Raw genomic sequence first — 16,486 nt, forward strand, 5'->3', positions numbered from 1 at the left:
CTGGAAAATCCCAATTTCAAGCCTGCCTTTATTTGCTCTGATTCAGAAGTTACCCAAGACAAAAGGCTTTTTATCCAGAGGCATTTATCAAAAATTGTTAGAGGCAGTGGTTTAATGTTCCAGCTTCCTGAAGATTTAGATAACAATTGGGGCAAATAGTAGGCTAACTAAAAAGATTAAAAGCAAAATCTGGAAGGTGAGATGTCTATATGGACTTTGAAAAATTCTGATATATCCCTGGGACTCTAGAAGGCCATATGCACATACAGAATTTTGTGCAAGCCCAAGGCCCTGGACATGCTTAGGAAACACCTGAAAAAAAGCCCTAAACTCTCACATCTGGTTGACCTTGAGCCTCCATGCAAGCAGGAAGTGAAGGCTAAGGCACAATTGTCAATCATCTGGTTGAGTGTTAAAGACATGCCATAAAACACACACAAAGCACCTTGGCAAAGACCGGAGATCTATTGGTTTCACATGTTCAACAAACTTTCTGTCCAATAGTTAAACTGCCATTAAGCTACTTAGCACAGATTTCAGTAATGACAAAGACTGTAGACTTTGCAGAATTAGTTCAGAAAAGTCACTAAACAAATAAATAATCGACATTTTTAGGGAAATTAAGGAAGACCTAAAAAATGGAAAGACCTTCCATGTTGATGGATTGGAAGATTTAATATTGTTAAATTTCCCTTACTTACCTATAGGTTCATTGCAATCCATATCAAAATCCTAGGAGTCTTTTTTAAGAAATTGACAAACTGATTCTAAAGTTTATACAGGAAGGCAAAGGACACAAACACTGAAATCAATTTTTTTTTTTTTTTTTTTTTTTTGCGGTACGCGGGCCTTTCACTGTTGTGGCCTCTCCTGTTGCGGAGCACAGGCTCCGGACGCGTAGGCTCAGCGGCCATGGCTCACGGGCCCAGCTGCTCCGCGGCATGTGGGATCTTCCCAGACCGGGGCACAAACCTGCGTCCCCTGCATCGGCAGGCAGACTCTCAACCACTGCGCCACCAGGGACGCCCAGTGAAATCAATTTTAAAAAAAGAACAAAGTTGGAGAACTCATACTTCCTGATTTCAATAGTTACTACAGACTTAACAGTAATCAACATAGCGTACTTCTGGCATAAGGATAGACATATAGATCAATGGAAGAGAAATTAAAATCCAGAATAAATTCTGGATATTTATGAGAAATTGATTTTAGACAAGGGTGCCAAAACAGTTCAATAGGGAAAGTAGTCTTTTCAACAAATGGTTTGGGAAAATTGGATGTCCCTTTACAAAAGAATGAAGTGGGACTTCTCACACTTTATATAAAAATTAACTCAAAATGCATCAAAGGCCTAAATATAACTCTTAAAACCAGAGAAATTGTAAAAGAAAACATAAAAGTCCATCTATATGATTTTGAATATACAATAGATACTTAAATATGACACATAAAGCAGGAGAAACAAAAGTAAATAAATAGGTAAAACAGACTTCATCAACATAAAAACCTTGTGCTTTAAAGGACACTATCAAGAACATGAAAATACAATCTACATAATGGGTGAAAACATTTTCAAATCTTATATTTGATGTAAGTCCGGTACCAGAATATTACAATCTTAGAATGATGAGTAACCCAGTGGAAATTTGAGCAAAGGGTTTGAATAAGCATTTCTTCAAAGAAACATGCAAATGGCCAATAAACACAAGAGAAAATGCTAACTGTAATTAGCCACTAGGGAAAAGCAAATCAAAACCACAATGAGGTACCACTTTACACCCACTGGGATGGCTACAACAATAAACATATGAAACACAAGTGCTGAGGAGGATGTAGAGAAATTAAAACCCTCCATATATTATTGGTTACAATATAATTGGTACAGTTATTTGGAAAACAGTTTGGCAGTTCTACAAAGTTAAATAGTTACTACATGATCCAGCAATTCTACTACTAGCTACACTCCTCCCAAAATTGAAAATGCATGCTCAGGTGAAAATTTGTACATGAATATTCGTAGCAACATTATTCATTATAGCCAAAAGTTGAAGCAACTTAAATCCCATCAATGATAAATAAATAAACAAATTGTGGTATTTTCATGCAATGGGATATTATTTATCCATAAAAAAGGAATTAAATCCTAATACATGCTGTGACACGAATGAACCTTAAAAATATTATGCAAAGAAGCCAGACACAAAAAGCCACATATTGTATGACTGCGTTTATATTAAATGTCCAGAATCCACATAGAAAGTAGATTCATTTTGCCAGGGTCTGGGAGGAATGGTGAGTGGGGAGTGATTGAGAATGGGTGTTCTGTTTCTTTTGGGAGTGGTAGAGATGTTCTGAAATTAGAGAAAGGTGATGGTTGACCAGCTGTGAATATGCTAAAAAACACTGAATTTTATACTTTAATTAGTATATTTTATGAAAATTGAATTATGCTTAATTTAACAAAAATACTGGTGCCAGAAAGCCTGGCTCTGCCATTTAAGATTCTGTGATATTGGCAACTATTCATCCTTTCTATCCCTAAAATTCTGCATCTGCAACATACCAGAACATTCCTTATAATATTGTTGTTAGGAATATATGAGATAATGCACATACTTTTCACCATACAATAATTATGAAATACAATAGAATACAATAATTATGAACATTTATTGTCATTTTAATGTGTTCCATCCTTTCCACAACTGCATTACATGCATTAAGTAACGTTATACATGTAGTAACCTACTGAGGAAAGTGCTGTTATTAACCTCATTTAATGGATAGTAAAATGAGGGGCAGAGATTTTAAGAAAAGAGCCCAAGGTGACTCATGTGGGTGGAAGAACTAGGCTGTAAACTCAAGAAACCAAACCCCAGAGTAAGAGGCCTCATTGCCACAATACTGATTCCATACACAATGGGCGTTGCTTCCATGGAGAGGGTGAGGGGTTTTTTTCTTTAATTATTTTGTCACCACTCCTAGAGAGACAGCAGACCAACGAAAAGTCTCTACCACTCTGTTTCCCCTAAAAGTGTTCTGATGTAGAAAACACAATGACAAGGCTGATAAAGTAGATTTAGGGGAAAAAAAGGCAGATGCAAAAAAAGACATGTCAATTGCCATTTCATGACTTGAAGGATGATATTATTTTTATTTGCTGTCATCATAGTATGCTATAATAACATCAAATTAGGAAATATATCATCTTTGATGTTTAATAGCAGAACTATGGGTAACTAAAGGGAATTGAAATTAAATCTTTTATTACTCCATTTGGTTTTTAAAGTTGTATTCATTAAATTATTAAAATAAAGTAGAAACTGAGTCAAAACCAATATGAATGAAATGTTTTAAATAGAAAGAAGAAAACGATAAACTTCCAAAATATATTACAGTTTTCTGAATCACAAACATGACAATAAATAAATAAATAAATAAAATTGATGAAAGAAAATTCTTACACAATGGAGTACCATCTGTTTGAAATTGTGTTTGTTATTATTTTTTAAAAGGTCAATAAATTTATCTCTAGAAATAATATCAATAATAGTACAGACATTGTGGAGACTAATATAAGCATACTCATTCTTGAACTTGAATTTCTTTAATAATTTGCAAAGCATATTTCACATACTGGTGCAACTGTCCTCTTTCTTAATTAGAATGTAATGAAATAAAAATTATTTTAGAAAAGCTATTTGTAATAAATCAAAGTCAAACTACTAAACATTTTAAATCTCAGTTTTCAAATCTCTAAATTAGTGTCAATCATACTTCTTTTTCAGGTTGTAAGAACAGCTAAAAATGAATTCACACATGGCAAATAGTAAGTATGAAATGGGCAATTTTTAAAAAAACATTTCTATATTATTATAATATCTCAAACAGTTTAAAGTATTAATTTTGTACCTCAATTTCATATATATATAATTATATTTTATATATAATTATATATACAATTTGATAAACTAAAGACATACAAATGAACCAAACGTTCTTCTACCTTGAACTGAAACATTTAAATATACATTTAAATTAATTTGACTTTACAATATTTTTCCAATTCTACACTGATAATGTACAGAATAAAAGACTTTAAAACTAATAATTTAGTAATTTTACCAGCCATATAGGGTACCAAATGTATGCGTGGACCCAGAAGTAATGTTAGATGGGCAGATGTTTTACACTCACCTTTCACCTTTAGATGGAAAAAGTGAGAATGTGTTCAGTAATGCAAAAGTTGTTTCTTTTAGATGAAAATATTTAACAATGTTGCAAATATACTTTGCATGGGTGCTCAAAAGTAATTCTTTCAATTCTGTATAAAATAAAAACAAAATAAAAAAGAAATAAGAAATACATACTACTTAAAAGACACAATTTATCTCAATAAGAAAATTTCATGAAACTACCTGAGAGCAACCTGAATTTTATGCCCATCTGGGAAATTTACAAAGTTGATTAAGATCAAAATTAAAAGAAAGCAAAAACAAAAACATGAATTTAAGCTGTTGATCAATAATACAGAAGCCAAAAAAATAATAATAATAACCAAAGTTGTAATGAAAAAATACGACTCATTTATGAAGGTTAATAACCACTAACCACTGAAAAAAATTATGAACATAAAATTTAATCACAAGGCTTATTGAAGTTATCCATGGGAAATCTGACCTACAACAGGTCACAACAAAGTCATTAAATTAAACAAAGTTTAATGAAGCTTACAGGACTTTAGATTCATAGCTGTAGGTATTATGTGTCAGTCAGGCATTTAGCACCTGTATTAGAATGACCCCTGAGCAGAAAGGGGGGCTCTAGATGGACAATGAATAAGGCAGTTCAGAAACTTCACAACATCCTAGGGACAATAGGAGACCAAAGTAAAACTACTTTATGTTTCACTGTAGGTGAAGAAAGTAACCTTTGTAATCACCTGTTCTTTAAATTTCCTCAACAACTCAACTATGAATGACAGTCCTAGGATATAAGTCACCATTTTGGCAAAGTGTTTATGAAAAGGAGCACAGGTTGTTTATAAATCAACATTTTTAACGAACTATTTAAAAACTATAAACAGGGACATAGCCATTGGAAATGAGCCAGCACTTTTTTTTTTTTCTTTAGCTGTCAGAGAAGGATGTGACTTAGGCAATTTTGTAGTTGCTGTGGTATCTTGAAGAATTTTTTCTTTTCTGACCAAACATATTGCAAGTATATGTTATCCCAGAGCCTCAGACGTATCATACTGATCTGTGTACATATACATGAGTGTACATAAGTGTGTAAAATCACTTAATTGTTTAGAATTGTTATAATAAAACTAAACCTTACACTGATACATTGCATTCTTGATATACTAATCAATTTTTTATTGTGGTATCAGGTAACATTTCAAGCAGAAGAAATACTGTAGCATTATACTGTTTAGTCATTTTTATAATTATAATTTCACGTTAGATACATATTTTATAACTATAATATTTTATAATTACTGAATAAAATGGTTGGATTTACTATTGTTTTTTTAGTACTCACAACCTCAGCCTGATGATTACTCTAGGTGAAGTTTTCCTGATGCAATTTCTTATGTAGGGCAATAAGGTAAACATTGTTATATCCTCATTTTTAATACTCTGTATCTATGCCCAGACCTACACAAGGCTGTCTGCTTTTCAGGCTACCCTTTCTCTGAACTACTAAGTTTTAGAAAGCAAAAATTGTGTGTGTGTGTGTGTGTGTGTGTGTGTATGTGTGTATGTGAAAGTGTATCTGTATCTGTACATTTCTGTGTCTTTGATTATCCAAGACCTCTATAACAGCTCACTTGCATAACATCACGTGCCCTTGCAACAAGACAAGGAAGAAACAACACTGTCTTTCCCAAGATGGTGTAGGATGAGAAATCTTCCCAATTGCCTCTGACTCCTTAGCTTTGCTATGGACAATTGACTTTCGCTTTAAACACTGCAGATAACTCTTAGAAGAAGTGGTCATCCATCTATGCTTGAAGGATTCACTGGAATCACATTCTTAGCCATGAATAGATAAACACGCTCAATGGAGTTTGCAGTGCTAATTAAAAACTCTTGATTGGGTTATTTTGGGGTTTTGGCTATAGAGTTGTAGGCGTTTCTTAAATATTTTGGAACTTAACTTCTTATCAGATACATAGTTTGTAAATATTTTCTTCAATTCTGTAGGCTGCCCTTGTGTGATTTCTCTTATATGTAGCTGATACTGACAAGCCCTGTGCTCCTTGTTCCTAGCCATCTACAGACATCTCAGCTAAGCCTATCTCCCCAGCAATCCTTTCTGTGATGTTACTCTCAGGTTTTTGCCCCACTACTGCAGTGGGTTCTCAGTTGGATTCTTGAGCCCTCCCAAGGCTATTTTCCTTCATGGAAAGCTGTCTGATTGTTCTTTTTCATGGGGAAATGAAGGCTGGTATCCCCCATTCTGTCATCTTGCTGACATTACTTCCTTGGGATCTAAGGTCTATTGACATATTTATGATTTTGTTAGTTACAAGATTGTATATGTTTGTCACAACTCATAGAACTGTACATGTAGCAAGTTGGATTTTTTTATGTAAATTATTTCTCATTAAATTTAATTTATGAGGTCCCTTGAATTTTACATCAATATTTATGGAATTTCATTTATCTAACCGTTCACTGAGGTCCTAAATAGAAGTGATTTTTCTGACACAAGTAATAAAAGCTACATAAAACTTCATTGTATGATTGACAGAAGACTGCCGTGTAGTTGAATATGGTTTACTGGAGCAAAACAGATACATGCAAGGTTGCCAAAATGAGTATTCTCAAGACACATTGAAACTAATAGTGAAGTATCCTCACATAGAGAAAGATCAACTCAGAGATCTTATTTTATATATAGCTGGGAAATTTTTCCTTTGATGGTGACCCATTTTCTACATGAACCATTAACTTTGCTAATTTCTCTGTATTGGGGTGAGAAAGCAGTACTCTCTTTGGTGACTATGATTTACTCCCAAATGCTTCAGTACAGGAAAATGTAGCATGTTAATTAATTTCATAAATGCACATAATGTATATTTGATTTTATGCCACTTTTATTTCTCTTTCTATGCAAAACTCACTAGAAGAGAATAAAATATGATGGGTTTTTAAAAATCACTTTTTAAATGTTATATGACTTTTCCTTAAGAAAGAATTTTGATGGCATGCTAAAACAGTATAACTGCAAATAGAGATTTCAAGAATTGTTTGATATTCCTTATGAAATAGTTGAAAATAATATTGGAGGTTAAAGAGGAGAAAAATAAAGATAATTAGATTAAAAACTCTGTATTTTATTACTATGATGATTACTTTTTGTCAGGTATTTTAATCATTATTTGTTGTTTGCATTTAGAAAATTTCTATCCTTGCTTTCTAGTCTCACCAGTATCATGGCCACAAGTGTAAGCATCTCTGAGAATGTCCAAATTTTAATAATTTCCCTGCATTTATGATCTTTCATAATGACATGTGTTAGACCAATATGTCCTTGATGTTCTGTACATTTGTAAAATAGGTAGTAAGAGGAATTAGGATTTTTCTATTTTAGTGTCTGGTAACATTGCTTTCAGGACATTATCTATATACCTGTAGTCAACTTTGATGATCAAGAGTATTCAGTACTGATTATTTAAAATGTATATATCTTTTAGTAGGTAAGACCAATAAAATTGCTTTAGTAACAGGAAGAAATAATCAAATCAGAGTTGAAATAATAATGCACCAATGTTTTGTTGGAGGGTGAGACAGCTAATCTTGAGGATTTTATTTATATTTTAAGTATAAAAATCCTCATGTCTTAAAAAAGTTAAGAATAATTAAACAGGGGTAATGAATTTTCCTTTTTTTGCCTAGAGCCTAATACCCATATGTAAGAAGACTTAAACACTTTCCATTTATATACACTTATTCTTCCAAAAAAATTTATAGTCACTTCAATGCTTGTAAAAAAGAAAGTTGGTGCTGAGGTTTTTATTTTGTTTTGTTTTGCGGTACGCGGGCTCTCACTGCTGTGGCCTCTCCCGTTGCGGAGCACAGGCTCTGGACGCGCAGGCTCAGCGGCCATGGCTCACGGGCCCAGCCGCTCCGCGGCATGTGGGATCTTCCCGGACTGGGGCACGAACCCACGTCCCCTGCATCGGCAGTCAGACTCTCAACCACTGCACCACCAGGGAAGCCCAAGTGCTGAGGTATTTTAATAAATGAGTTCAGTAATATTTGGGGCATTCCCTACATGAGCCTTCTGCGATTCTATGAGGTTGCCTTTTTTGTTTCTTTAGTAAAATAAAGTAGAAGGAGTTGGAAGAGAAAGAGGAGATGGAAGGAGAGGAGAGGCAGGAGTGAGAGGTTGTGTGGCATAATTTGGGGAAGATAGAACGTAAGAGGCAATCAGCTTCTACTCATGCTCATCAGTTATGAGGGAAAAATGGAGTTCAGACTTGCATTTACGTGTCTCTCCTTCCTTTGATTATTCTTCAAATACCAACTTCTTCACTGTGGTTTAAAGATTGCTCTATTTCCATATTATCTTGAACTTAATATTAAGCATACATATTTCTGTACACCAATTATTTACTTTGGTGAATATGCATTCTCAACATTTACTATAAATGATCTTTGCCCAATTTCTCCGGTATTAAGTGACTTCATTGTCAGCCTAGTTTGTATTTCCAGTGTCTTAAAGGGGTTGAGCCTCTATTCATGTGTTTGCTATTTATAATTTTTCTCTTAATTATCTGTACATATCTTTTTTTGGTTTGTATTGATTTGTGTACTATGAATTGTTATCTAGTAAATGGTAGTGATCTTTTATATATATATATATATACACACACAAAAAATAATTTATTCTCCTTGTATATTGTCATTCATTGCCTTTATCTGTATTTTGAGTAATATATGTTCTTCTTCTTTTTTTTTCTTAATCTTTATTGGAGTATAATTGCTTTACAATGGTGTGTTAGTTTCTGCTCTATAACGAAGTGAATCAGTTATACATATGTTCCCATATCTCTTCCCTCTTGCATCTCCCTCCCTCCCACCCTCCCTATCCCACCCCTCCAGGCGGTCACAAAGCACCGAGCTGATCTCCCTGTGCTATGCGGCTGCTGCCCACTAGCTATCTACCTTACGTTTGGTAGTGTATATATGTCCATGCCTCTCTCTCGCTTTGTCACAGCTTACCCTTCCCCCTCCCCATATCCTCAAGTCCATTCTCTAGTAGGCCTGTGTCTTTATTCCTGTCTTACCCGTAGGTTTTTCATGACATTTTTTTTCATAAATTCCATACATATGTGTTAGCATACAGTATTTGTCTTTCTCTTTCTGACTTACTTCACTATGTATGACAGACTCTAGGTCTATCCACCTCATTACAAATAGCTCAATTTCGTTTCTTTTTATGGCTGAGTAATATTCCATTGTATATATGTGCCACATCTTCTTTATCCATTCATCTGATGATGGACACTTAGGTTGTTTCCATCTCTGGGCTATTGTAAATACAGCTTCAATGAACGTTTTGGTACATGACTCTTTTTGAATTATGATTTTCTCAGGGTATATGCCCAGTAGTGGGATTGCTGGGTCATATGGTAATTCTATTTGTAGTTTTTTAAGGAACCGCCATACTGTTCTCCACAGTGGCTGTATCAATTTATATTCCCACCAACAGTGCAAGAGGGTTCCCTTTTCTCCACACCCTCTCCAGCATTTGTTGTTTCTAGACTTTTTGATGATGGCCAATCAGACTGGTGTGAGAAGATATCTCATTATAGTTTTGATTTGCATTTCTCTAATGATTAATGATGTTGCGCATTCTTTCATGTGTTTGTTGGCAGACTGTATATCGTCTTTGGAGAAATGTCAATTTAGGTCTTCTGCCCATTTTTGGATTGGGTTGTTTGTTTTTTTGTTATTGAGCTGCAGGAGCTGCTTATAAATTTTGGAGATTAATCCTTTGTCAGTTGCTTCATTTGCAAATATTTTCTCCCATTCTGAGGGTTGTCTTTTGGTCTTGTTTATGGTTTCCTTTGCTGTGCAAAAGCTTTGAAGTTTCATTAGGTCCCATTTGTTTATTTTTGTTTTTATTTCCATTTCCCTAGGAGGTGGATCAAAAAGGATCTTGCTGTGATTTATGTCATAGAGTGTTCTGCCTATGTTTTCCTCTGAGTTTGATAGTTACTGGCCTTACATTTAGGTACTTAATCCATTTTGAACTTATTTTTTTGTATGGTGTTAGGGAGTGATCTAATCTCATACTTTTACATGTACCTGACCAGTTTTCCTAGCACCATTTATTGAAGAGGCTGTCCTTTCTCCACTGTACATTCCTGCCTCCTTTATCAAAGATAAGGTGACCATATGTGCATGGGTTTATCTCTGAGCTTTCTATCCTGTTCCATTCATCTATCTTACTGTTTTTGTGCCAGTACCATACTGTCTTGATTACTGTAGCTTTGTAGTATAGTCTGAAGTCAGGGAACCTGATTCCTCCAGGTCCATTTTTCATTCTCAAGATTGCTTTGGCTATTCGGGGTCTTTTGTGTTTCTATAGAGATTGTGAAATTTTTTGTTCTAGTTCTGTGAAAAATGCCAGTGGTAGTTTGATAGGGATTGCATTGAATCTGTAGATTGCTTTGGGTAGTAGAGTCATTTTCACAATGTTGATTCTTCCAATCCAAGAACATGGTGTATCTCTCCATCTATTTGTATCATCTTTAATTTCTTTCATCAGCGTCTTATAATTTTCTGAATACAGGTCTTTCGTCTCCTTAGGTAGGTTTATTCCTAGATATTTTATTCTTTTTGTTGCAATGGTAAAAGGGAGTGTTTTCATGATTTCATTTTCAGATTTTTCATCATTAGTGTATAGGAATGCCAGAGATTTCTGTGCATTAATTTTGTATCCTGCTACTTTACCAAAATCATTGATTAGCTCTAGTAGTTTACTGGTAGCATCTTTAGGATTCTCTCTGTATAGTATCATGTCATCTGCAAACAGTGACAGCTTTACTTCTTCTTTTCTGATTTGGATTCCTTTTATTTCCTTTTCTTCTCTGACTGCTGTGGCTAAAACTTTCAAAACTATGGTGAATAAGAGTGGTGAGAGTGGGCAACCTTGTCTTTTTCCTGATCTTAGTGGAAATGCTTTCAATTTTTCACCACTGAGGATGATGTTGGCTGTGGGTTTATCATATATGGCCTTTATTATGTTGAGGAAAGTTCCCTCTATGCCTACTTTCTGCAGGGTTTTTTATCATAAATGGGTGTTGAATTTTGTCGAAAGCTTTCTCTGCATCTATTGAGATGATCATATGGTTTTTCTCCTTCAGTTTGTTAATATGGTGTATCACGTTGATTGATTTGTGTATATTGAAGAATCCTTGCATTCCTGGAATAAACCCCACTTGATCATGGTGTATGATCTGTTTAATGTGCCATTGGATTCTGTTTGCTAGTATTTTGTTGAGGATTTTTGCATCTATGTTCATCAGTGATATTGGCCTGTAGTTTTCTTTCTTTATGACATCCTTGTCTGGTTTTGGTATCAGGGTGATGGTGGCCTCGTAGAATGAGTTTGGGAGTCTTCCTCCCTCTGCTATATTTTGGAAGAGTTTGAGAAGGATAGGTATTAGCTCTTCTCTAAATGTTTGATAGAATACGCCTGTGAAGCCATCTGGTCCTGGACTTTTGTTTCTTCGAAGATTTTTAATCACAGTTTCAATTTCAGTGCTTGTGATTGGTCTGTTCATATTTTCTGTTTCTTCCTGATTCAGTCTTGGCAGGTTGTGCATTTCTAGGAATTTGTCCATTTCTTCCAGGTTGTCCATTTTATTGGCATAGAGTTGCTTGTAGCAATCTCTCATGATCTTTTGTATTTCTGCAGTGTTAGTTGTTACTTCTCCTTTTTCATTTCTAATTCTATTGAGTCTTCTCCCTTTTTTTCTTGATGAGTCTGGCTAATGGTTTATCAATTTTGTTTATCTTCTCAAAGAACCAGCTTTTAGTTTTATTGATCTTTGCTATCGTTTCCTTCATTTCTTTTTCATTTATTTCTGATCTGATTTTTGTGATTTCTTTCCTTCTGCTAACTTTGGGGTTTTTTTGTTCTTCTTTCTCTAATTGCTTTAGGTGCAAGGTTAGCTTGTCTATTCGAGATGTTTCCTGTTTCTTAAGGTAGGATTTTATTGCTATAAACTTCCCTCTTAGAACTGCTTTTACTGAATCCCATGGATTTTGGGTCGTTGTGTCTCCATTGTCATTTGTTTCTAGGTATTTTTTTATTTCCTCTTTGATTTCTTCAGTAATCACTTCGTTATTAAGTAGTGTATTGTTTAGCCTCCATGTGTTTGTATTTTTTACAGATCTTTTCCTGTACTTGATATCTAGTCTCATAGCATTGTGGTCGGCAAAGATACTTGATACAATTTCAATTTTCTTAAATTTACCAAGGCTTGATTTGTGACCCAACGTATGATCTATCCTGGAGAATGTTCCATGAGCACTTGAGAAAAATGTGTATTCTGTTGTTTTTGGATGGAATGTCCTATAAATATCAATTAAGTCCATCTTGTTTAATGTATCATTTAAAGCTTGTGTCTCCTTATTTATTTTCATTTTGGATGATCTGTCCATTGGTGAAAGTGGGGTGTAAAGTCCCCTACTATGAATGTGTTACTGTCGATTTCCCCTTTTATGGCTGTTAGTACTTGCCTTATGTATTGAGGTGCCCTATGTTGGGTGCATAAATATTTACACTTGTTATATCTTCTTCTTGGATCGATCCCTTGATCATTATGTAGTGTCCTTCTTTGTCTCTTCTAACAGTGTTTATTTTAACGTCTATTTTGTCTGATATGAGAATTGCTACTCCAGCTTTCTTTTGGTTTCCATTTGCATGGAGTATCTTTTTCCATCCCCTTACTTTCAGTCTGTATGTGTCTCTAGGTCTGAAGTGGGTCTCTTGTAGACAGCAAATATATGGGTCTTGTTTTTGTATCCATTCAGCCAATCTGTGTCTTCTGGTGGGAGCATTTAGTCCATTTCCATTTAAGGTAATTATCGATATGTATGTTCCTATTCCCATTTTCTTAATTGTTTTGGGTTCGTTATTGTAGGTCTTTTCCTTCTCTTGTGTTTCTTGCCTAGAGAAGTTCCTTTAGCAGTTGTTGTAAAGCTGTTTTGGTGGTGATGAACTCTCTCAGCTTGTGCTCATCTGTAAAGGTTTTAATTTCTCCATGAAATCTGAATGAGATCCTTGCTGGGTAGAGTAATCTAGGTTGCAGGTTTTTCTCGTTCATCACTTTAAATATGTCCTGCCAGTCCCTTCTGGCCTTGCAGAGTTTCTGCTGAAAGGTCAGCTGTTAACCTTATGGGGTTTCCCTTTTGTGTTATTTGTTGTTTTTCCCTTGCTGCTTTTAATCTGTTTTCTTTGTATTTAATTTTTGACCGTTTGATTAATAACTGTGTCTTGGCGTATTTCTCCTTGGATTTATCCTGTATGGGACTCTCTGTGCTTCCTGGACTTGATTAACTATTTCCTTTCCCATATTAGGGAAGTTTTCAACTATAATCTCTTCAAATATTTTCTCAGTCCCTTTCCTTTTCTCTTCTTCTTCTGGAACTCCTATAATTCGAATGTTGGTGCATTTAATGTTGTCCCAGAGGTCTCTGAGACTGTCCTCAGTTCTTTTCATACTTTTTTCTTTATTATGCTCTTCAGTTTTTATTTCCACTAATTTATCTTCCAGGTCACTTATCCATTCTTCTGCCTCAGTTATTCTGCTATTGATCCCATCTAGAGTACCTTTAATTTCATTTATTTTGTTTTCATCGTTGTTTCTTTCATCTTTATTTCTTCTAGGTCCTTGTTAAATGTTTCTTGCATTTTGTCTCTTCTATTTCCAAGATTTTGGATCATCTTTACTATCATTATTCTGAATTCTTTTTCAGGTAGACTGCCTATTTCCTCTTCATTTGCTAGGTCTGGTGGTTTTTTATCTTGTTCCTTCATCTGCTGTGTGTTTTTCTGTCTTCTCATTTTGCTTATCTTACTGTGTTTGTGGGTCTTCTTTTTTGCAGGCTACAGGTTCGTAGTTCCTGTTGTTTTTGGTATCTGTCCTTAGTGGCTAAGGTTGGTTCAGTGGGTTGTGTAGGCTTCCTGGTGGAGGGGACTCGTGCCCATGTTCTGGTGGATTAGGCTGGATCCTGTCTTTCTGGTAGGCAGGTCCACGTCTGGTGGTGTGTTTTGGGGTGTCTGTGGACTTAGTATGATTTTAGGCAGCCTTTCTGCTAATGGGTGGGGTTGTGTTCCTGTCTTGCTAGTTGTTTGGCATAGGATGTCTAGCACTGTACCTTGCTGGTTGTTGAGTGAAGCTCGGTGCTGGTGTTGAGATGGAGATCTCTGGGTGATTTTCGCCATTTGATATTATGTGGAGCTGGGAGGTCTCTTGTGGACCAGTGTCCTGAAGTTGGGTGTTCCACCTCAGAGGCACAGCACTGACTCCTGGCTGCAGCACCAAGAGCCTTACATCCACATGGCTCAGAATAAAAGGGAGAAAAAGTAGAAAGAAAGAATTAGCAGAAGAAGAAAGAAAGAAGATAAAGTAAAATAAAGTAAGATAATATATAATAAAGTTATTAAAATAAAAAAATAATTATTAAGAGAAAAAAAGAAAAAAATTCAAAAAAAAACAACAACAAAAAAACCAGACAGCTAGAACCCTAGGACAATTGGTGCAAGCAAAGCTATACAGACAAAATCTCACACAGAAGCATACACATACACACTCACAAAAAGAGGAGAAGGGGAGAAAATCATAAATGTTGCTCTCAAAATCCACCACCTCAATTTGGGATGATTTGTTGTCTAAAGGAGGGAAGGAAGGAAAGAAAGAAAAAAAAGACAAAGTAAAATAAAATTAATTTATTAAAATAAAAAATAATTATTAAGAAAAAAAAAAAAGGACGGTAGAACCCTAGGAGAAATGGTGGAAGCAAAGCTATACAGACAATATCTCACACAGAAGCATACACATACACAGAAAAAGAGAAAAATGGGGGGCTTCCCTGGTGGCGCAGTGGTTGGGAGTCCGCCTGCCGATGCAGGGGACACAGGTTCGTGCCCCGGTCCGGGAAGATCCCACATGCCACGGAGCGGCTGGGTCCGTGAGCAATGGCCGCTGAGCCTGTGCGTCCGGAGCCTGTGCTCCGCAACGTGAGAGGCCACAGCAGTGAGAGGCCCGCATAACGCTAAAAAAAAAAAAAAAAAAAAGAGGAAAAGGGGAAAATATCATAAATCTTGCTCTCAAATTCCACCTCCTTAATTTGGGATGATTCGTTGTCGATTCATGTATTCCACAGATGCAGGGTACATCAAGTTGATTGTGGAGCTTTAATCTGCTGCTTCTGAGGCTGCTGGGAGAGATTTCCCTTTCTCTTCTTTGTTCTCACAGCTCCCAGGGGCACAGCTTTGGATTTGGCCTTGCCTCTGCATGTAGGTCGCCAGAGGGCATCTGTTCTTCGCTCAGACAGGACAGGGTTAAAAGAGCAGCTGACGGGGGTTCTGGCTCACTCAGGCCGGGGGTAGGGAGGGGCATGGAGTGTGGGGCAAGCCTGCGGCGGCAGAGCCTGGCGTGACATTGCACCAGCCTGAGGCACGCCGTGTGTTCTCCCGGGGGAGTTGTCCCTGGATCCCGAGACCCTGGCAGTGGCGGGCTGCACAGGCTCCCTGGAAGGTGAGTGTGGATAGTGACCTGTGCGCACACAGGCTTCTTGGTGGCGGCGGCAGCAGCCTTAGCGTTTCACGCCCGTCTCTGGGGTCCGGGCTTTTAGCCGCGGCTCGCGCCCGTCTCTGGAGCTCCTTTAAGCAGCGCTCTTAATCCCCTCTCCTTGCGCGCCAGGAAACGAAGAGGGAAGAAACAGTCTCTTGCCTCTTCCGCTGGTCCAGACTTTTCCCCGGACTCCCTCCCGGCTAGCCGTGGCGCACTAACCCCCTGCAGGCTGTGTTCACGCTGCGAACCCCAGTCCTCTCCCGGCGCTCTGACCAAAGCCCAAGCCTCAACTCCCAGCCCCGCCCGCCCCGGCGGGTGAGCCGACAAGCCTCTCGGCCTGGTGAATGCCGGTTGGCCCTGAACTTCTCTGCGGGAATCTCTCCGCTTTGCCCTCCGCACCCCTGTTGCAGTGCTCTCCTCTGTGGCCCCGAAGCTTTCCCCCTCCGCCACCCGCAGTCTCCGCCCGCGAAGGGGCTTCCTAGCGTGTGGAAACCTTTCCTCCTTCACAGCTCGCTCCCACTGGTGCGAGTCCAGTCCCTATCATTTTGTCTCTGTTTATTCTTTTTTCTTTTGCCCTACCCAGGTACGTGGGGGGTTTCTTGCCTTTTGGGAGGTCTGAGGTCTTCTGCCAGCGTTCAGTAGGTGTTCTGTAGGAGTTGT

The 16,486-nt window shown here is 37.0% G+C and overlaps 1 long non-coding RNA gene across 1 annotated transcript in view; it reads left to right on the plus strand.

The window, feature by feature from the left end:
- The window catches only part of LOC132413949 (uncharacterized), a 160,248-nt gene that overhangs the window by 87,547 nt on the left and 56,215 nt on the right, over positions 1–16,486 (plus strand). The window contains exon 2 of the long non-coding RNA XR_009516851.1: positions 3,789–3,829. This is a non-coding gene — a long non-coding RNA (uncharacterized lncRNA). The remainder of the gene's footprint in view (positions 1–3,788; positions 3,830–16,486) is intronic.

Source organism: Delphinus delphis, chromosome 18, assembly GCF_949987515.2.
Source record: "Delphinus delphis chromosome 18, mDelDel1.2, whole genome shotgun sequence".
Lineage (NCBI taxonomy): Eukaryota > Metazoa > Chordata > Mammalia > Artiodactyla > Delphinidae > Delphinus > Delphinus delphis.